We start from the raw sequence: 22,685 nt of genomic DNA, 5'->3' as shown, positions 1-22,685 counted from the left end.
TTTCTTCAGAACTCCCCTTATTAAGTATAGATTCTCAATTTGGAATACAATATAAAGTTTTGTAAGACTCTAGTTTGATTCCAATTGGGAAAACTCAAGCTTCTCTTTTAACAGCTACAAAATTAGCCATTTACTTCAGTCTAGAAGTATTTTCTCCAGTGGTATATTCATTCAACCTCTTGTGAAACAAGAGAATAGAATTGTAGTAACTACAAAAAAGAAAAAGCAGGCTTAGGCAGACATAATTAATATAATAGGGAAAGACAATGAGCTTAGCTGGAATAAAAGATAGATATGGAGTTTGATTTTCAGTTAATTATTATTTTAATACAAAAAGAGGTGAGAATAATTCACAACTAATTTAAAACAAAGTAAAACTCAAGTCACAAGCTGGGAATATAGCTTAGTGTTAGAGCATTTGCCTAGCAAATTTGAGGACCCGGGTTTGATCCTCAGTACCATAAAAAAAAAAAGTTGAAAACAATAACACACACACACACATACACACACATACACACACACACACACATACACACACACACCTGGAGGTCAGGTTTTTAAGACATATCAGTAACAGTAGCATTTTTATTCACTTTATTTTTCTTTCTTTTAGGAGATTCTGATATTTTTTGCTCCAACATTCAGCAACTTGAGTCCTGATTTGTTACAAATTAAGCGTGAAATAGACAATATAGATGAAATATTAAATAATATTCCCTATGTATGGGAAAAGGTTAAAAACCTATTATGCTCTAAGACATTGCAAAAAAGACATTATAAAATTGCAGATTCAATTATCAGTTTATCCTTATTCTTATGAAGTCAGTAACAAATGGTATGAGGAAGGTACATAAATAGACATCAGCAAGTTGCCATTAGTCACACAGAGAAGCACAGCAGAGCTGGAACCAAAACACAGATTTCTTAACGAAGGGAACGTAGGCAACTGCCTACATGGTGTAATTTGATGATGAGTTTTTTTCTCCCTAAATATCTCTCCTGAAATTTTATCACTTCTTTTGGTTTACAAGCTAGTCTGAAAAAAATGTAAATATTCTAGAAGGGTTTTGACAGCAAGAAGCTAGCAGGCCTGAGTGACAGTAAAATCACAGAAATATCGTGCGAGAGGTGGGAGGGTCTGACATAGCACTTGGTGGGTTCCTGTCACAATTCCCTCAGTCCCTCTTTGTTATCTCAGACAGGTGGTCTCCTAGGCAGAGTGCTCCAGTGAGTCCCCCTCCCCAGAGAGCATTTTGCTCCAATGGCTCTTAGGTGGGAAGACCCTTCTGAGAAACAGTGACAAAGTACAGAATTCTGGGGCTTTGGAATTGGAGAGTCATACTGTGGTGAGCTGTTTCTGTGAACTGTGGCCGCCATTACAAGATGGCGCTGGTTTCCCCTGTAGTCTGTGACAAACAACTCCTTATCAGAATGAGTTGGCACGCTGTGACTTGGCACCCTATGAGAAAAGTCCACGTGGCAGCTTCGCATTGGGGCTTGAGGTGCTTTATTAAGGCTGGGAGGGGCATCCGAGGGTAAGAAGAAAAAGTATCAAGGACCTGAATAAACTGCTGAGAGAAGATTCCCGAGTTGCGTCTTCCTTGCGGGCAAGGAATTGGAGAGTCATACAGTTATTCTTCTAGGTCCCATGCCATTCAGGGTGTGTAAACTTGACGAGGTATGACTGACTTTGAGGGATTCAAATTGCACACCTATAGGAAGGATGCTTGTCTCAGAAAGCTGTGGGAACTGACTGAAATTGCGTACATAACTCACAAGTGCAATGTCTGGTGGAGTCCAAACTTGAATGCTGTTTTCTTCCCTATTTATCCAAAGTAACAGTCATAGTAACTTCTACTAATTAGTCTATCTTCTTTTATTTTTTTAAGCAGCCACAAATAATTTTGGTTCCTCCCCCCATTTCTCCATCCTTTCCTTTTCTTCTTTCTTTCCTTGGTGTCATTTTTTTTTCCCTGTATTTTCTGTACTAACAAAGGATATTCTAATCTCTTTCTCTGGTCCACCATTGTGATAACTGTTGAAAACTAATGTTGTTATTTTGCTAGAACAAATATTTTTAAACTGATAACAATGCCCCTAATAACCAAACACCTATAATCCCTTTGGATGATCACTGATAACCTACTTTAGAATTTTACCTCATGTTGAAATGAGGTTTTTTTTTAAATTCCCTTCCTGTTTTTAAAATGCTCATACTACTTGCTCATATTCTTACATTTACATCATGAAGCCATTTGCGGCAATTACTTAAATATTGCCAATAGATAAAATGTGAAATGTCCTTGGCTTATGGATATTAATTCATCTAAAACATCTGTATGGCTTTGCCATTGTATGGCTCTGTTCTCCACTCTGTGTGGTTTATTGTTTTCAATTTGAAGATTTTTTTCTCATGGGTGGAGAAAAGTGGAATTGCTTTATTTCCTTTTCATTATCATCCATTAGCATTGGACTACTTATTCAAAAAACACTGATGCTACTCCTTTTCATTATTTTTGTCCAAAATATATCTGAAATATAGATTTTTTAGCTGTCTACCATTCAAGTCTTAGTGTATTCTGGGTTTTGACATCCCTCTTAGTAAGCTCATGGTATCATAATAGTCCTGTCATTTCATCCTTCGGCAGACTTCTCTCTTCCTGCTTTGTGCACCATCTTTAGAATCCAGTCCACTTAGCAAACATCCCCTGTGCTACTCTGGCTTTCTCAGACACCAAGTCTCTTCATTCACATAAAGACATCAAACTTTAATATTTAAGTTATATTTGAATTATCTCTTTAGCATTATAGCATCTCCCTTGGATTTGAATATGAGATCTTTCCTTTTTCTCATAGGCACTAAAACATATAAAGTCCTCGGCATGTTACAGATCTTTATTGTCATTTTGTTTATATCTGTTTCTCATACTGGTTTGTAACTCTTTTTTAATTAATTAATTTGTTTATTTGTTCTAATTTGTTACACATGACAGCAGAATGCATTCTGATTCATAATATACAAATACAACACAATTTTTCATTTCTCTGGTCATACACAAAGTAGAGTCACACCATTCATGTCTTCATACACGTACCTACAGTAATGATGTCCATCTCATTCCACCAATTTCCTATCCCCCTGTGCCACAGTCTGGCTGGGCAAACTAACTGGGGTGGGGGTGGGGGTGACAAGCAACTTGTGAAGATTGATACAACGGGAGCCGCTTTATTATGGGACAGAGAAGTATATATACCCAACTAATTACACACAGCTTAACTTAATTAACATAAACTAGATACAGTAGTCAACCAATAAGGAATCCTCATCATCTTAATGATTACACACAGCTTAACTTAATTGACATAATCTAGACACAGCAGTCAGTCATTAAGGAATCTCCATCATCTTAATGGCTCCATGACATTACTCAGAAACCACTCCTCCTAGCATACTGCCAGGTGCCATCTGAACTTGGTTGTGGCCCTCATCACCCCTGTTCCTTCCCTTCCTCTCCCTCCTCTTTGCCCTAGCCAAAGTTCCTCCATTCCTTCCATACTCCCACCACCACCACCCTCATCATAGATCAGCATCCACTTATCAGAGAAAACATTTGGTTTTAGGGGGATTGGCTTACTTCACTTAGCATGATATTTTTCAACTCCATCCATTTACCTGCAAATGACATGATTTTGTTCCCTTTTAATGCTGAGTAATATTCCATTGTGTGTGTGTGTGTGTATGTATATGTATATAATTACAAAACAGTTTCTTTATCCATTCATCTATTGAAGGGCATCTAGGTTGGTTCCACAATTTAGCTGTTGTAAATTGTACTGCTGTAAACATTGATGTTTATAGTAGAAAAAACTTAACACCCCCAAATAAATAAATAACCCAATCAAATAAATGGGCTAAGGAATTGAACAGACATTTCTCAAAACAACATATACAATTGATCAACAAATATATAAAAAAATGTTTAACAACAACAAAACAATACACAAATATTTTAATTAATATTTACAGGGACATGTGGCTGTGTCCCTGTAGTATGCTGTTTTCAAGCCCTTGGGGTATAAACCAAGAAGTGGGATAGTTGGGCCAAACGGTGATCCCATTTCAAGTTTTCTAAGGAATCTCCACACCACTTTCTAAGTTGGTTGCACCAATTTGTAGTCAGTCCCATCTCCCTGTGCCTAATAGAAGAAAAAGTAGGCTCCAATCTTTATCATGTCAGATTAGGCCCTGACTTCCTTAACAAGACTCCTAAAGTGCAAGAAATAAAATCAAGAATCAATAAATGGGATGGATTCAAACTGAAAAGCTTCTTCTTAGCAAAGGAAACAATCAGTGAGGTGAATAAAGAGCTTACAGAATGGGAGCAAATTTTGGCAACATGCACCTCAGATAGAGCACTAACCTCCAGGATATATAAAGAAACAACCTAACACCCCAAAATAAATAAATAAATAACCCAATCAAATAAATGGGCTAAGGAATTAACAGACATTTCTCAAAACAACATATACAATTGATCAACAAATATATGAAAAAAAATGTTTAACATCTCTAGCAATTAGAGAAATGCAAATCAAGACTACTCCAAGATTTTGTCTCACTCCAGTCAGAATGGCAGCTATTAAGAATATAAGCAACAGTAAGTGTTGGCAAGGATGTGGGGGAAAGGCACACTCCTAATTGCTGGATTGTAACTCTTGAGAGCAGAAAACATGCTTCTTTTTCTTACCGTTGTCATCTCAGCAATTGCACAGAGCCTATAATAATGAAGGTATTCCATGAGAATTCATCAAATACAATCATTGAGAAAATATTAATAGCTTTGAGAATTCACTTGCCTTCAGCATTGCACACACCTCAGGTGTTTGAGTCTTCTGAACACTGACAAAGGTCTGAGAGCACAACACAGTAGATGGTTTTCCTGGCTGTCAATCTATTTGTAGGTAATTGTAGCTGATCTATTACTTTCTTTTTTTTTATTTCATTTTAATTGGAGTATTATAATTATAAATAACAGTAAAGTTTGTTATATATATTCATATGTGCACACAATAAAACAGTATAATTTGATCAATTTCATTCCCCAGTACCATTTCTTTCTTTCAGGTGGATGATTTCACAGAATACTCAACTAGGCACCAGAAGACCCAGATTTTACCAACAGGTTCCTTCACTTATGTTTGCAGTAAGTGGTTGGGAAAATCAAGATGGATGGTGACATCACTCTCCCGCTCCAGAGGCAGCCATTGCTGTTCCTGGGGAGGCTGGTTATGGCACCTAAGTCCTTGTCATATTCTTTCAGAGCAGTAGGTTCTCACTAATCAGAGTCAGCATGCAAGCTGTGACTTCTCAGTCATCCTGAAAGGGCCACTAACCCCTTCTTCCTTTATCATTCACTAGTTTGCAAGCGAAGAACACAAAGAAAAAAGTCCTTGTCACTCTGGATCCCACAAGCTTATACTCACAACTTCTCACTGGAGGCTCCTAAATAATTGTTTAGCTCATCTCTCTCTCTCTCTCTCTCTCTCTCTCTCTCTCTCTCTCTCTCTCTCTCTCAAGCCGCCTATATAGAATTTTTTAGTCAGTTTGCTGCAGGACTCAGAGTAAAGGCCACATCTGTCTTCACTTCTGGTATATTATTCCCCTGAGGAAAACAAAGTGTTCTCTTGGTTTTTATACATCCAGAAGCATATCAGTTCCGTCAGGGGCCATGGCAAGGCCAAAACAGTTCCCTTATGGGGAAAAAAAAATGGTCTTGTTCTTGTTCTGTCTTTTTATAAAGTCAGGGAAGATATTGGTTTCTTTCATCAAACCTATGATGACTAAGAAGCTGATGTTTATGAAGGATGTGTTCTCTACCTAGAGGAAAAAAGAATAATTCACCAAACCCATTTTTTTAAATAAACTTATGCAAATTCCCCTAACACTGAGGTTCTGGAAACCTGTGAAAACTGACCATTCAGAATTTTTTCCCTATATTCAAAAATAGGGAATAGTAAGTTTTCACTCTAGTTCCTATTTATAATTTTAAGTTTGTATTTTCTTACATGATTTCTTACTGTTTAGTGAGAGTGGGGGATGGTCAAAGAAAGTGGGTGTTTTGAGAAGCATGGAAGACCAGGAATCACTGGCTACTACCTACAACAACAAAACAATACACAAATATTTTAATTAATTTTTTTTTTCCATCACAGAATTTTTTTACCCATTGGTCCCCAAAAAAATACAGTGAGGAAATCTCTTCTTGATGAAATTTTGGGTGTAGCCTTATAGAAATCTCTCATTTAGTCATAAGCTGTTCTGAATTCAATGAATCCTCACTCTCCCTTAAATTAAGTTTAGTGGGCACATCTATTACATAATGTATTGTGATTACACATGACTGCTAAAATTGTTTACAGAGAGCTTTCTGCATCTCTTTCTGCATTCTCCTCCCAGAGAAACTATGGGAATTAGTTACAGTTGGTAAATGCTATAGCGGCACTAACTGGTTAGAGCAATCATCATGACTCTAGAGTTTACACTTGATATTCTGATGGGCAAAGTTCCCAGATAGAATTCTGGCCAAGAGGGAACCATATTTAAACTTTTTTTTTTTCCTGTCCTGTACTGCTTAATTCAATTGAGTCACTTGTGATTTCCTGGGTTCCTCTTCTACCATATGGCTCCTTCCCAATGTAAATATACATAACATATATTATGTATAATAATTACATCATATTCTTAAGTATATGTATCTTAGGTAGATCTAGATCTTACTGAAGTAATCTTTTGATAAAAGAAAGGTTGATAAACTATATTTAACTTGTGGCTCAGGAGTAGAGTACCTGCCTTACACGTGAGGCACTGGGTTCAATCTTCAGCACCACATAAAAATAAATAAAAAAAATATCGTGTCCATCTATGACTAAAATTTTTTTTAATTTAAAAAACTACTTAATTATGAAAAGAAAAAAGTAACAAGTTATACATGTATGAATGAGCACTTTTTAAAAAAAATTATTGTAGTTGTAGATGGACAGCATGCCTTTATTTTATTTGTTCATTTTTACGTGGTGCTGAGGATAAAACCCAGGGAGTCACAGGTGGCAAGCAAATGCTCTGCCACTGAGCTACAATCCCAGGCCCTGAATGTGTACTTTTTCACATGTCATTACAGTTGTAACATCAGAGTTGTGAGGAAGGAATGATGTCATGGCGTTGTTTCCTGCCAGACACTCAGAAATCTCTTAACAGATACTAGCAACTACTTTTGCATCTTATTACATAACTATTACTGTCAATTTTGGGAAATGTTTCGCCTAACCTGAAAGAAAGTGTATTCTCTGTTCATATGGAATTATGGTCAATTTATACCAGTTAGATAAGCCTTACTCTATTCTTCAGATCTTCTCTATACTTACTTAGTGAATCATTTTTTGTCTAGAATAGGAATTGGCAAACTATAAACCGTAGGCAAACCCACCCACCTAAGTCTATTTTTTATAAATAAAAAATTTTTATTGGTACATGGACACACAGGTTTATTCATACAGTGTCTCTGACAGATTTGCACATGTATCCCAGAAACTGTATAACCTTCAAAACCTAAAATATTTACTTTGTCCCTTTCAGAAAAAGTTTGCTGACCTTAGAACAGAAGAAGAGAAAATCCAAGCTTCTTGCTGCTATTTTGTTTAAATATACTTAACAGCAAATTTTAGTATTTGTATTTTAGAGCCATATTACCTATACTTTTTAAAAAAAAATATTTACTTTTTAGTTATAGATGAACACAATGTTTTTATTTTTTACCTTATGTGATGCTGAGGATTGAACCCAGTGCCTCATACATGCTAGGTGAGTGCTCTACCTCTGAGCCACAACCCCAGCCCCTTCCCTGATACTTAAAGATTCACTTGATATTCTATTTGTATCATTTTGAAATGGTACTGTTTGTCTAATCTATTTATGTTTTGAAGTGAAATTTAACCTTGAGATCTGTGTTATTAAATCCTGATTTCTCTTTGTTTCCATCTCTCAGATATGTCATTAAAAAATATCTTTTTACAGCCAGCTTGATATGGTTGCATCTCTTTCTAAATATTCATTCAAAATGTAATGTGATGCAAGTTGAATTTACCTCATTTGTCTATATTTTATCATTACTGTACTTAATTGAATCCCATCATTTTCTATTTTTCTTCATAACTATCTTTTCTTCAAGGGGATGTCTATATGTGAGGAGAGAGAAAGAGAAAGGGCACTAGGGTCCAACAGATGACACTCTAGAAAGTTTAAGTAAAAGAGGGTTTACTACCAGGTAGTTTGATGGCTTGTGGAATTGGGAGAAGGGCGGGTTTTTTTGTTCCTAGGACTGCACAGTCTCGGGCATGCTTGTGGTTGAGAAACCCAGATGATGTCTACAGAATGTACAGAAAGAGGTGACCATGACATTTACTTTTTCACACTCAGGAAAGCTTCTCTTCCCGTTGTGGCCTGGTATTCTTTCCAGGGACACTGGTTTTCACTATAATCTCCACCAGGAAACCAAATGCTTTGCACTCCATCTTTTCCTTACTCACTTCCATGCTCAAATATCTGTGAATGTTTCTGTCTAGTAGATTCTAAAACACATCTGGAACCCCAGCACATGAAAGTCTGGGAAATGTAAATTTTAGCTATCTGTTCCCTGCATTCTGGGGGGATATTTAAAAATATACAAATGTCAAACAAGCCAACCTACTATATCCATCACTTTGTGCTCATCCCTACTTCAAATAATATGCATAGTTTCAAAAATACAGCTCACTTTAAATAGTACACATAAGTTTCTATTTCTTCACAATATTAATTGAAGTCTGTTGCCTCTCAATATGAAATATGAAGTATCCAGATCAATCTAATATCTCTGAAATAGGAAATAGAAAAGAAAAAAACAAGTTCATTTCCACTCCATGTTTTCTCCCCATCTTTCTAATAACTTATATTAGTCACATTGCTGTTTTTAAACAGTCAAAGTTTACAGCACCTACATTCCGTCTTTAACTATTAATCACTAATGCAATTGGCATTAGCTCTACATTTTTGTGGTTTTAGTTATGCTGACAATCTTTTCACACTATGACTATTTCATTTTCTGACTTCTTTATTTCATACTTCTTGTGTTTGCCTATATTATTGAACAAATATGTCTACCTTATAAAGTTTGTAAAAATTTAAAATAATTTATATAAAATAACTGGTTCATTAACCAGGTATTTTATATAAATTATTTTAAATTTAGATAATCAGTAACATTCTGTTTTATTGCTATTGTTATTTTTATTAAGAAAGTAAAAGAAGTTGAAAGGACAAAATTAAGAACATAAGATAATCATAGAACACAATTATGGCACATGGTATATCATGAATAAATGTGAGGCTCAATTTTTTAATATATTTATTTTTAATTTATATATAACTACATAATGCATTACAATTCTTATTACATATGTAAAGCACAATTTTTCATATATCTGGTTGTATACATGGTATATTCACACCAATTTGTGTCTTCAAGGCTCAATTTTTTCTGACTATGAAGAATGCTAGATTTCACAATTTTACATTCTATTAAACTATATTCTGACACTCAATTAAATAACTTGTCATTCTATGACCTGAGACAAGTTGTCCAATTTAAGAGGCCTCAGTTCATCCATCAATAAATGGAAACAGTGTTCATAATCCCTTCAGCCTCTTACAATTCTATATTGTATTTCATGACTCTAGGTGGATAACCTGTAACTATTTTTAGAATCTAAGTTTGCCTTCCTCCAGGAATGTTCTGAACATTCCTTGACATATTTTCTGTACTGTCAGTTAATGTGTATGACAGGGAATGTCAACTAATTCTGATATTAATCTAAAAAGGCTATCATTAAAAAAGAAGTTTGTGTCATGCTTGTAAATATCAAGGAACAGTGATCTTTTTTCTAAAATTGTAGGCTGACCATGTCATTGTAGTTCTTTTGCAAAATGTAAAACAAAAATCTGACTTTGCTTGTATTCAAATCCAAAGTAGTATTTTGGGAAACTCTGGAGCTATTTTAGCTACTTATTTGAAGAAGAAAAAGTCAAATTTAATTTGACCCAGTTAATATATATGTAACCATTGGAGTACATTTTTTTCCTCATGGCTTTCAATATGTTCAAAGGTTCATTAAAATAAGGAAGATTATTGAAACTAAAATAAAATGAGAAAAACCACTTGCATGTAACTATGGGTTATTTTTAAATGATTGTGTAGTGGTTAGGGGCTTCTAATGCCCTACTTTGGAACATTAAATTGCAAACTCATAATTGGATATCTTGGTACGAGTTTTCTGAAACGTGAACCAAGAAATTTTAAAATACTTATGAACCACACAGCAATAATTTTCCAAAACACCGAAAATATCACTGAAATTGGAGATGATGGGAATATAGCAAAGCAAAGTATTAAAATTTGGAGGGAAGACATTTTTTTGAATCTGCAACATGGAATACAAATTTGACTCAGATTAACTTTGCAGTGGCCAATCTTATAATGAAGATTATTGTAGAAAAGTTAATATAATTATGTGTGTGTGTGTTCTAAGTCCATGTATAATGTTTGGGACTTGTGTTAGTTCCAGTAACTAGCAAAAAAAAAAAAAAAAAACTGAAACAACAATAACAAAACTAGCTCCTTCCCAGGAAATTCTGACTTTGGAAACAACAATAACAACAAACAAGTGTTATCGGGAATCCATTTGCAAAAGTTGAAAACAAATCTCCTACTTTCTCCTACTTCTTACAGAACAGGGGTTTTGTGAGTTGGTTTATCCAAAAGACACCACCATTAACAATGATAGTAACCAACTGAGAAAAGTCATACCCTTAGAAAACAGATAAGCCTCACAAACTACTGGATTCTTTTTTTTTTTTTTAAGTGTCTAGGCATCTGTATGGTATTGAACTTAGAAACTAAATTATTTGCATGTATGTTCATACGGCACAAGCTTCCCAACTAGGAGCTATTTGACTTTAAGAAATCATTTCATCTCCCTAAGCTACCTATGAAGGTTGTTTCAAATTTTATTTTTTTAATTCATTATACAGGTACAGTAGTGAACACCTGTAATCCAGCTACTGAGGAAGCATAAGCAGGAATATCACAAGTTCAAGGCCAACCTGGAAATTTAGCAGGACCCCATCTCAAAATAGAAAAAAATAAAATTAAAAAAAGAACATTCATGCAAAATGACAAGGCTGCATACAGATGTAACATTATTGCATTTTGAAAGGAATGTCATCAAGAAATATTTAAGCACATACATTTCCATTAGCTAGAGAAGAGTTAAATGTTTTGAAGCAACATTTAAATTCACTGCAATGCCTTAATATATAAGTATTAACAATTCTTATCACTGTTTCCTTAATCATAGTTAACTTTTAATTATCAGCCGTGGATTGCCTGCACAGCAATTTATCAACAGTGAAACTTCATACCCACAACAGAAGCATTGTACTAGGATATGCTTTGATTACTTTATCAGTGGAATTTTAATTAAAATGCAATGCACAATGCTAAAGGCAAAATTGTTTAGGGTTTTTTTTTCTAGAAACCCAGAAAAGAATCTTTAAACATATTCCATTTTCTACTGCTATCTCAACATCCTAGAAATTATAGGGGAAAAGTGCAGCAATACTTGGAAGATTATTTAATAATCCTATCTTGAATATCTACTGTTTGCAATTTCCATGATTTTAAGAAAACACTTATCTGTCTCTCTACATACATGTGATTTCTAGGATTTTTTTTCCAAAATAACCGAGTAGAGAAAAGCAAAATTATATGTACGGGGACATACATTAAATGACACAAGCTCTGTATTTTCTTATTATGGAAACTGAGGAAGACATTCACTTTAGAATTCTCTCCACTTTTAAAATTTTATGCTGAAATTGTAATAATGAAAGAAAAAATAATTAGGTAATTTGATAACCTATAGATACAAATAGAAGAGAAGAAATCCTAAGAGTTAATATGACATCAATAGGTTTTAAATGTATCGTGTCACATTGTAACCCGCAAATATATGCCCTTACTATGTGTTGATCAAAAATAAATTGATACTTTTTAGAAAAGCAAAAGATCTTCAAAACATACAAATTGGATGTTTATTTAGACAGTAACATGGTTGTGTTATGATGCCAACAACTTTTCTTCTCTATTTATAGAACAATTGGTTTGTGTTCAATATTAACTTTTCTGTCACTATAACATTATTTTATGTCAATAAAACACTAAAGTTTTAAATACAAGTTATTAAGTATAAAAATAAGATTCAAAAATGAAGCTTGTTATTTAAATGTTTCACAAATTGACAAAATACATAAAAATATATTTTTACTCCTACCAAACCATACCATCAATTATTTGATAAAATGATGAAATACAGATTTCCAGGGTAAATGACTATAGACTGCTTGCTGCACCTGCAAAGACAAGTGAAGAATTAACTAACTTGAGAAACTGGGCTTTTTATAGAATTATTTAGATTGGATCTTTATGCTAACTCGAGTCCCTGGATAAAAAACTAGCTCTCCACTTTCTCTTACCTTTGTAAACACTATCTTTTTTTTAAAATTTTGTGTCATAGAGATAAAGTGAGCTTTTCCTAGCACTGAACTTCAGCTTAAAATAAGCACTAATTTCAAGTGAAAACGTGGAGTGATTTGGGAACGTTTCTTCTGCTGCTTTAAATGTGTGCGGACTGATTGCATAATGACAAAAGCAGTCAGGTTGCTTAATTGGAAAAAGAGTGCTTGCTGGGGCAAAATCGGAGTCTGTTCGTGTCTGGAAGACATTTTTACATTTACAATATGCTCACATCCTCCTGAAGTGAATTGCTGGTGAAATTTTGCAGACTGTATTAGTTCTAATGTCTGTCCTACATGTTAGTATTGTCTGGACCAAACGTACATAGCACACCATTTTTGTTCCTCCAAATTCAGGAAATGTGGAAAACTAAAGAGACATCACAAGGGTCTCTGCTCATCTGACTTCATTTTTTTTTATATTTCAAGACAAACATTTTCACACCTTAGGGACTCTATATTTGCAATTCTCAGACACATGTTTGATTCCTCATTATCACGTCTAAAGTGAATACTGTCCTCTCAGGTTTTTCTGACCGTTCAATGTAAAGTAGATTCACCCAGTTAATCCAATGCATTGTCCTCTGTCATTCTCCTCTTTGCATTTTTCAAGAGTTAAAATTATCATTTAATTATTTCTATATTTATTTTCTGTATCTGAAGGGACAGAATATAAACTCTGTGAGGATGCAGACAGACCTTGGCTCCCTTCTACAGTCTCTGGAACACCACCTGACAGGTGGGTAATGGTCAGAAAGATGTTTTTGAGTGAATAAATGACTAACTAAAGTGAATGAAAAAATTCAGATAGAGATTTTTAAAAAATATTATCAGGGATTGGTCATCAATTAAAAATAGAAATAGCAACACTTTCATTAGGATGGATGACTAAGTAAGCACTGAGATCAAATCAATTCATGAAAACAAGGGCAAATTTATCACATACAGCTGAATTCTTTATTACAACAGCCAGTTTCTGCCCAACTCTTCACATGGGAGACTTATCTGGGTCTCTCTACCTTACATTGATCTTCAAGACCATCCTAATCCAGAGTGATCTTACCTTCATTTAATTTTTAATCACATCTGCAAAACTTATTTCAAATAAGGTCACATTCTGAAGGTCAGGTGGACCATTGTTCAACCCACTATAATGGTCAAACTACTACAGAATGATGGTCCCTGTCCCATGTTCTACCATCTTTAGAGTTGTGAGGTGGAGTGGGCATGTCCTCCCCCAGTTTTCCCCCTTCCTTCAGGCCATTATTTCTTAATCTTGTATTAAAATGCTCTCCTTGATACGTATGTCAATTGGCTAAACTATGTTCTTTCTTTCTGGTTCATTTTTAATTGATCCCTTTCATTCATCAAAACCTAAATAGGTTTCAACCTGCATGTGAATGAACCTATAATAAATACTCAAGTTATTTGATAATCTGTTCCATCTTTACTCCAACTCTTCAGCTTTCTACTACATGATTCATACCGTAGGCTGGGAATTATAAAAGCAGCAATATCAAAAATGGTCAAATATAAAAAATGTCATTTACTTTAGTATAATATAATTTGTCTCCAATTCTCTGTTTCATTCATTATTCTCCTGTCATACTTCCTCAAAAAGCATCTCAATCCTGGGTCAAACTTATTGTGCTTTTTCTGTCAGACTTGTTGTCTGGAGGAATCTACACCAAGGTCACCAGTTGACAATCTTAGTTTTCATGAATTGTTGTGTTAATGCTGCCTGTAGGAGCTCTTAGTCATCCTTTTCCTTGTTCTTCATGGTGATGATTTCAAAACGTTCTCCCTTCCAGGGCAGGTTCCTGCCTCCCACACCACCCATCACACCCATCATGCTACCTGTCCTCCCACGCTAGAAAGGAAACAAAAGCCAACAGATGGAAAGTTTCATTTCTTGACATACCATTTGAAAGTCTGTGCTGCATGTACATCTTCTTGTTTCTATCCTTTTACATTCACGTGAAGTACCCTCACTTCTTATTTAAGAAGTTTTGTACATTATCACTTAATCTTCAAGGGTATCTGTTCCTCTACTGATTATTTCCCATGTGCTACTTGCTTATAGTGCCTATTTCAAGCAGAATTCAAACATAAATTAACTTATCAAATACTTAGTAAGCACTCACCATATTCCAGGTATCATGTGAAACATTCTAAATTTATTTTTTAAATTTTTATTTATATATAACAGCATAATGCATTATAATTCTTACTACACATATAGAGCATGATTTTTCATATCTATGGTTGTATACATAGAATATTCACACCAATTAATGTCTTCATACATGTACTTTGGATAATAATGATCATCACATTCCACCGTCATTTCTAACCCCATGTTTCCTCCCTTCTCCAACCCCTCTGCCCTGTCTAGAGTTCATCTATTCCTCCCAAGCTCCCTCTCCCTATCCCACTAGAATCAGCCTCCTTATATCAAAGAAAACATTTGGCATTTGGTTTTTAGAGATTGGCTAACTTCACTTAGCATTATCTTCTCTAACTCCATCCATTTACCTGCAAATAACATTATGAATCTAATGAGCAAGATATTCACTGCCACTGCCTTCATGAAGCTTATAACCTATAAAACAAGAAAATAATTGAACAGACTGTGTCCTCTATTCATCAAACATTTTCTCACTTATTTCATTTGTGTTTTCATTCTGCTTATGATTTTGTCATACAAAAATCTTTTTTTCTTACTTTTAATTTTTTTCCACTTTTACAAAGTCAAAGTTTTTACTCTTTAATTGATATAGATTTTGATACATAGAAAGTCATTCTTTTTTTTTTTTTTTGCACTTTATTGTTGATTGTAGGTACAGTATTTTAAGGCAGATCTCTAGAGGTTATTTATCTTGCTTAACTGAAACTTTATGCCCGTTGATTAGTAAGTACCCCTACTGCCTCCACCAGGCTCTTGGCAACCACAATTCTACTCAGATTCCATGAATTTTACCATTTTAGACACCTCAGAATGTTATGGTTTGGATATGAGGTGTCCCCCAAAAGCTCACGTGTGAGACAATGCAAGAGGGTTCAGAGGAGGAATGACAGGGTTAAGAGAGCCTTAACCCAATTGGTGAATTAATCACCTGATGGGATTAATTGAGATGCAGCTGAAGGCAAGTGGAGTGCACTAGAGGAGGTGGGGCTGGCGGGGGGGGTATGCTTTGTAGTATATATATATATTTTTATTTATTTATTTATTTTTTTTATTGGTCGTTCATAACATTACATAGTTCTTAATACATCATATTACATGGTTTGATTCAAGTGGATTATGAACTCCCGCTTTTACCCCGTATACAAATTGCTGTATCACATCAGTTACCCTTCCATTGATTGACATATTGCCTTTCTAGTGTCTGATGTATTCTGCTGTCTGTCCTATTGTCTACTATCCCCCCTCCCCTCCCCTCCCCTCCCCTTTTCTCTCTCTACCCCTTCTACTGTAAATCATTTCTTCCATTTGTATTCTCTTGTCTTACCCCTCCTTTCCTCTTATATGACATTTTGTATAACCCTGAGGATCGCCTTCCATTTCCATGCAATTTCCCTTCTCACTCCCTTTCCCTCCCACCTCTCATCCCTGTTTACTGTAAATATTCTTCTCAAGCTCTTCGTCCCTACCCTGTCCTTGTTTACACCCCTTATATCAAAGGAGTCACTTGGTATTTGTTTTTTAAAGATTGACTAGCTTCACTTAGCATAATCTGCTCTAATGCCATCCATTTCCCTCCAAATTCTATGATTTTGTCATTTTTTAATGCAGAGTAATACTCCATAGTGTATAAATGCCACATTTTTTTATCCATTCATCTATTGAAGGGCTTCTAGGCTGGTTCCACAGTCTTGCTATCGTGAATTGAGCTGCTATGAACATCGATGTAGCAGTGTCCCTGTAGCATGCTCTTGTTAGGGCTTTAGGGAATAGACCGAGAAGGGGAATAGCTGGGTCAAATGGTGGTTCCATTCCCAGCTTTCCGAGAAATCTCCATACTGCTTTCCAAATTGGCTGCACCAATTTGCAGTCCCACCAGCAATGAACAAGAGTGCCCTTTTCCCCGCATCCTCTCCAGCACTTATTGTTGTTTGACTTCCTAATGGCTGCCAGTCTTACTGGAGTGAGATGGTATCTTAGGGTAGTTTTGATTTGCATTTCTCTGACTGCTAGCGATGGTGAGCATTTTTTCATGTACTTGTTGATTGATTGTATGTCCTCCTCTGAGAAGTGTCTGTTCAGGTCCTTGGCCCATTTATTGATTGGGTTATTTGTTATCTTATTGTCTGATTTTTTGAGTTCTTTGTATATTCTGGTTATTAGGGCTCTATCTGAAGTGTGTGGAGTAAAGATTTGTTCCCAGGATGTAGGCTCCCTGTTTATCTCTCTTATTGTTTCTTTTGCTGAGAAAAAACTTTTTAGTTTGAGTAAGTCCCATTTGTTGATTCTATTTGTTAACTCTAGCGCTATGGGTGTCCTATTGAGGAATTTGGAGCCCGATCCCACAGCGTGTAGATCATAACCAACTTTTTCTTCTATCAGATGCCGTGTCTCTGATTTAATATCAAGCTCCTTGATCCATTTTGAGTTAACTTTTGTGCACCGCGAGAGATAGGGATTCAGATTCATTTTGGTGCAAATGGATTTCCAGTTTTCCCAGCACCATTTGTTGAAGATGCTATCCTTTCTCCATTGCATGCTTTTAGCCCCTTTATCAAATATAAGATAGTTGTAGTTTTGTGGATTGGTTACTGTGTCCTCTATTCTGTACCATTGGTCCACCCGCCTGTTTTGGTACCAGTACCATGCTGTTTTTGTTACTATTGCTCTGTAGTATAGTTTGAAGTCTGGTATTGCTATACCGCCTGATTCACACTTCCTGCTTAATATTGTTTTTGCTATTCTGGGTCTTTTATTATTCCATATGAATTTCATGATTCTTTTATCTATTTCTACAAGATATGCTGTTGGGATTTTGATTGGCATTGCATTGAACTTATAGAGAACTTTTGGTAATATCGCCATTTTGATGATGTTAGTTCTGCCTATCCATGAGCAGGGTATGTTTTTCCATCTTCTAAGGTCTTCTTCTATGTCTTTCTTTAGGGTTCTGTAATTTTCATTGTATAAATCTTTCACCTCTTTTGTTAGGTTAATTCCCAAGTATTTTATTTTTGGGGGGGATATTGTGAATGGAGTAGTTGTCCTCATTTCCGTTTCAGAGGATTTGTCGCTGATATACAGGAATGCCTTTGATTTATGCGTGTTGATCTTATATCCTGCCACTTTGCTGAATTCATTTATTAGCTCTAATAGCTTCTTTGTAGACCCTTTTGGGTCTGCTAGGTATAGAATCATATCATCTGCAAATAGTGATAATTTAAGTTCTTCTTTTCCTATTTTTATGCCTTTAATTTCTTTTGTCTGTCTAATTGCTCTGGCCAGTGTTTCGAGGACTATGTTGAACAGAAGTGGTGAGAGAGGGCATCCCTGTCTTGTACCAGATCTTAGAGGGAATGCCTTCAATTTTTCTCCATTCAGAATGATGCTGGCCTGTGGCTTATCATAGATTGCTTTTACAATGTTGAGGTATGATCCTGTTATCCCTAATTTTTCTAGCGTTTTGAACATAAAGGGATGCTGTACTTTGTCGAATGCTTTTTCTGCATCTATTGAGATGATCATATGGTTCTTATTTTTAAGTCTATTGATGTGGTGAATAACATTTATTGATTTCCGTATATTAAACCAGCCTTGCATCCCAGGGATGAATCCTACTTGATCATGATGTATAATTATTTGATATGTATTTGAATCCGATTCGCCAGAATTTTATTGAGGATTTTTGCATCAAGGTTCATTAGAGATATTGGTCTGTAGTTTTCCTTCTTTGATGTGTCTTTGTCTGGTTTCGGAATCAGGGTGATGTTGGCCTTGTAGAATGAATTTGGAAGTTCTCCCTCTTTTTCTATTTCCTGAAATAGCTTGAAAAGTATTGGTGTTAGTTCCTCTTTAAAGGTTTTGTAAAACTCTGCTGTATACCCATCCGGTCCTGGGCTTTTCTTAGTTGGTAGTCTTTTGATGGTTTCTTCTATTTCCTCTATTGTTATTGGTCTGTTTAGGTTGTCTATATCCTCCTGGCTCAATCTGGGCAGATCATAGGACTCAAGGAATTTATCTATGCCTTCACTATGTTCTATTTTATTGGAGTATAAGGATTCAAAGTAATTTCTGATTATCTTCTGTATTTCTGAAGTGTCTGTTGTGATATTGCCTTTTTCATCCCGTATGCTAGTAATTTGGGTTCTCTCTCTTCTTCTCTTCGTTAGCATGGCTAAGGGTCTGTCAATTTTATTTATTTTTTCAAAGAACCAGCTTTTAGTTTTGTCAATTTTTTCAATTGTTTCTTTTGTTTCAATTTCATTAATTTCAGCTCTGATTTTAATTATTTCTTGCCTTCTACTTCTTTTGCTGTTGTTTTGCTCTTCTTTTTCTAGGATTTTGACATGAAGTAGGAGATCATTTATTTGTTGGTTTTTTCTTTTTTTGAGGAATGAACTCCAAGCAATGAATTTTCCTCTTAGAACTGCTTTCAATGTGTCCCATAGATTCCGATATGTTGTGTCTGTGTTTTCATTTAACTCTAGGAATTTTTTAATTTCCACCTTGATGTCTTCTAAAACCCATTGATCACTCAGCAACCTATTGTTCATTCTCCAGGTGATGCTTGATTTTTCCTTTCTTCTTTTATCATTGATTTTCAGTTTCATTCCATTATGATCAGATAAGATGCATGGTATTATCTCTACCCCTTTGTATTGTCTAAGAGTTGCCCTGTGACATAGTATATGGTCTATTTTTGAGAAGGTTCCATGTGCTGCTGAGAAAAAAGTGTACCTACTTGATGTTGGGTGGTATAGTCTATATATGTCAATTAAGTCTAGGTTGTTAATTGTGTTATTGAGTTCTATAGTTTCCTTATTTAACTTTTGTTTGGAAGATCTGTCCAGTGGTGAGAGAGGTGTGTTGAAGTCTCCCATGATTATTGTATGTTGGTCTATTAGACTCTTGAACTTGAGAAGAGTTTGCTTGATGAACACAGCTGCACCATTATTTGGGGCATATATATTTATGATTGTTATGTCTTGTTGGTGTATGGTTCCCTTGAGCAGTATGAAGTGTCCTTCTATATCCCTTTTGATTAGCTTTGGCTTGAAATCTATTTTATTAGATATGAGTATGGACACTCCTGCTTGTTTCCGCGGTCCATATGAGTGATATGATTTTTCCCAACCTTTCACCTTCAGTCTATGTATATCTTTTCCTATCAAATGCATCTCCTGTAGACAGCATATTGTTGGGTCTTGTTTTTTGATCCATTCTACTAGCCTGTGTCTCTTAATTGGTGAGTTTAAGCCATTAACATTTAGGGTTATTATTGAGATATGGTTTGTTCTTCTATCCATATTTGTTTATTGATGTTACTAAACCTGATTTGTTATCCTCTTTGACTACTTTCCCCCCTTTACTGTCCTACCTCCCATTGTTGGTTTTCAATGTTATTTTCCATTTCCTCTTCCTGTAATGTTTTGCCAAGGATTTTTTGAAGTGATGGTTTTCTAGCTGCGAATTCTTTTAACTTTTGTTTATTGTGGAAGGTTTTAATTTCATCTTCTAACCTGAAGCTTAATTTCACCGGATACACGATTCTTGGTTGGAGCCCATTGTCTTTCAGTGTTTGAAATATGTTATTCCAGGATCTTCTAGCTTTCAGAGTCTGTGTTGAGAGATCAGCTGTTATCCTGATTGGTTTACCCCTAAATGTAATCTGCTTTCTTTCTCTTGCAGCTTTTAAAATTCTCTCCTTATTCTGTATGTTGGACATCTTCATTATAATGTGTCTAGGTGTGGATCTCTTATGATTTTGCACATTCGGCGTCCTGTAGGCTTCTAGGATTTGGGATTCTGTCTCAATCTTCAATTCTGGGAAGTTTTCTCGTATTATTTCACTGAATAGACTGTTTATTCCTTTGGAATGGAGCTCTGTGCCTTCCTGTATCCCAATGACTCTTAAATTTGGCCTTTTGATATTGTCCCATAATTCTTGGATGTTCTGCTCATGGTTTCTTAGCAGACTGGCTGAGCTGTCTATGTTCTTTTCCAGTTGAAATACTTTGTCTTCATTGTCTGATGTTCTCTCTTCTAAGTGATCTACTCTGCTGGTAGTATTCTCAATTGAGTTTTTAAGTTGGTTTATTGTTTCCTGCATTTCTAGAATTTCAATTTGTTTGTTTTTTATTACCTCTATCTCCCTGTGAAATTGATCTTTTACTTCCTGGATTTGTTTGTCAATGTGATCTTTCATTGTCTGATTTTGCTGTCTCATGTCTTCCTTGAGACTCCAGATCATCTGAAGCATATATATCCTGAACTCTTTATCTGATATTCCATCTGTTGCAGCTATTACCTCTTCTAAAGTTGAGTTGACCTGCATTGCTGTGGTCCTTTCTTTCCTTGTCTTTTCATACTGCTCGCGTTTCTTTCTGCTTGGTGCAACTGTTGTGTTTTGAAATTTACCCCCTATTTATTTATGTTGCTCTTGTATAGTTGAAAAGTCTCCCTTGCAGGTGCGGGCGGCGGCTGTGCCCCTACTCCAATTGGGGTGACGTGTCTACCACGCTGGCGGCTCTCTGGGCCTGTTCCGGGAGTGGAAGACGGCTCTGCTCTGTCCCTATTCCAATTGGGGTGTCGTGACTACAATGCTGGCAGGTCGCTGGGCCTGTTCCGGGCGCGGGCGGTGGGCTTGGCTGGCGGGATTCCACCTAATGGCAGTCCCTAACCTCCCTGCTTGCTAATTAATGGCTTCTCTGAGGCGCCACGCCTTCTGTAGCTGCGGGGCAGGCCGCGCGAATCAGTTGGCCTGGATCTCCGGGGTCCTGCTGCTGGCTGTTTTGATGTTGCAAGCTGTTGGAGAGTGGTGGTGTATTCTTCAGCTTTCCCGGATGGTGGCCGCTGACTGCCTGGATGGAGTGTCCGCTGTTTTGATGTTGCACTCTGAAGGAGAGTGGCGGTGTATCCTTCAGCTTTCCCGGATGGTGGCCGCTGACTGCCTCGGTGGAGTGTCCGCTGTGGGGGATGGGACTGTACCGCTTCCTTCCCCTTCTGAGATCCCGTGCTCGGCCCAAGGGTCCGTGTGGGCTTGGCTGGTGGGATTCCACCTAATGGCCTTCCCTAACCTCCCTGCTTGCTAATTAATGGCTTCACTGAGGCGCCACGCCTTCTGTAGCCGCAGGGCAGGCCACGCGAATCAGTTGGCCTGGATCTCCGGGGCCCTGCTAGAAAGTCATTCTTAACATGCAGATTATAGAGGAATTCACTACATCTTCTTCTAGTGATTCCATGGTTTCTTCTTTCATGGTCATATTTTCAGTAATTTTGAATTTATTCCCATGTATGGTCAAAGTAGAGACCTATTTTTTTTCTTTTGCTGAATGACCATCTAGTTGACACTGCACCATTTATTAAAAGGTCTATCTTTGCACCTAGAATTTTTTATATCATGTTTATTAGACACAAAATTAATCTATTGCTTGAATTTCTATACTATTCCATTGGTCAATGTGTATGTTTGGACACCAGTTCCATACTAGTTAATTAGAGAGGCTCTATAGCTTGCTTTAATATATAAAGCTATGTCTACCCTAGCATAATTTTTAATGCTTTCTTACTTATTTCTGCATGCCTCCTTTTTAAAAAATCAACTTCTATTTTAAAAAAGAAAAAAAACTAACATGGATTGTGGGTAGAGCATGTACTTAACATGCATGCTGCCCTGAGTTCAAACACTAGAACCAAAAATAAATAAACAAAACCTGATGACATTTTTATTGGGGTCACAGTAAATTATGAATTAACTGAGGGAGACCTCACACCTTTATAATGTTGAGTCATTCAAGTCATTCAAGAATAAGGAGTGTCATGAAGACAAACAACAAT

Source organism: Urocitellus parryii, chromosome 2 (assembly GCF_045843805.1).
Source record: "Urocitellus parryii isolate mUroPar1 chromosome 2, mUroPar1.hap1, whole genome shotgun sequence".
NCBI lineage: Eukaryota > Metazoa > Chordata > Mammalia > Rodentia > Sciuridae > Urocitellus > Urocitellus parryii.
This window is presented reverse-complemented; position numbering follows the sequence as displayed.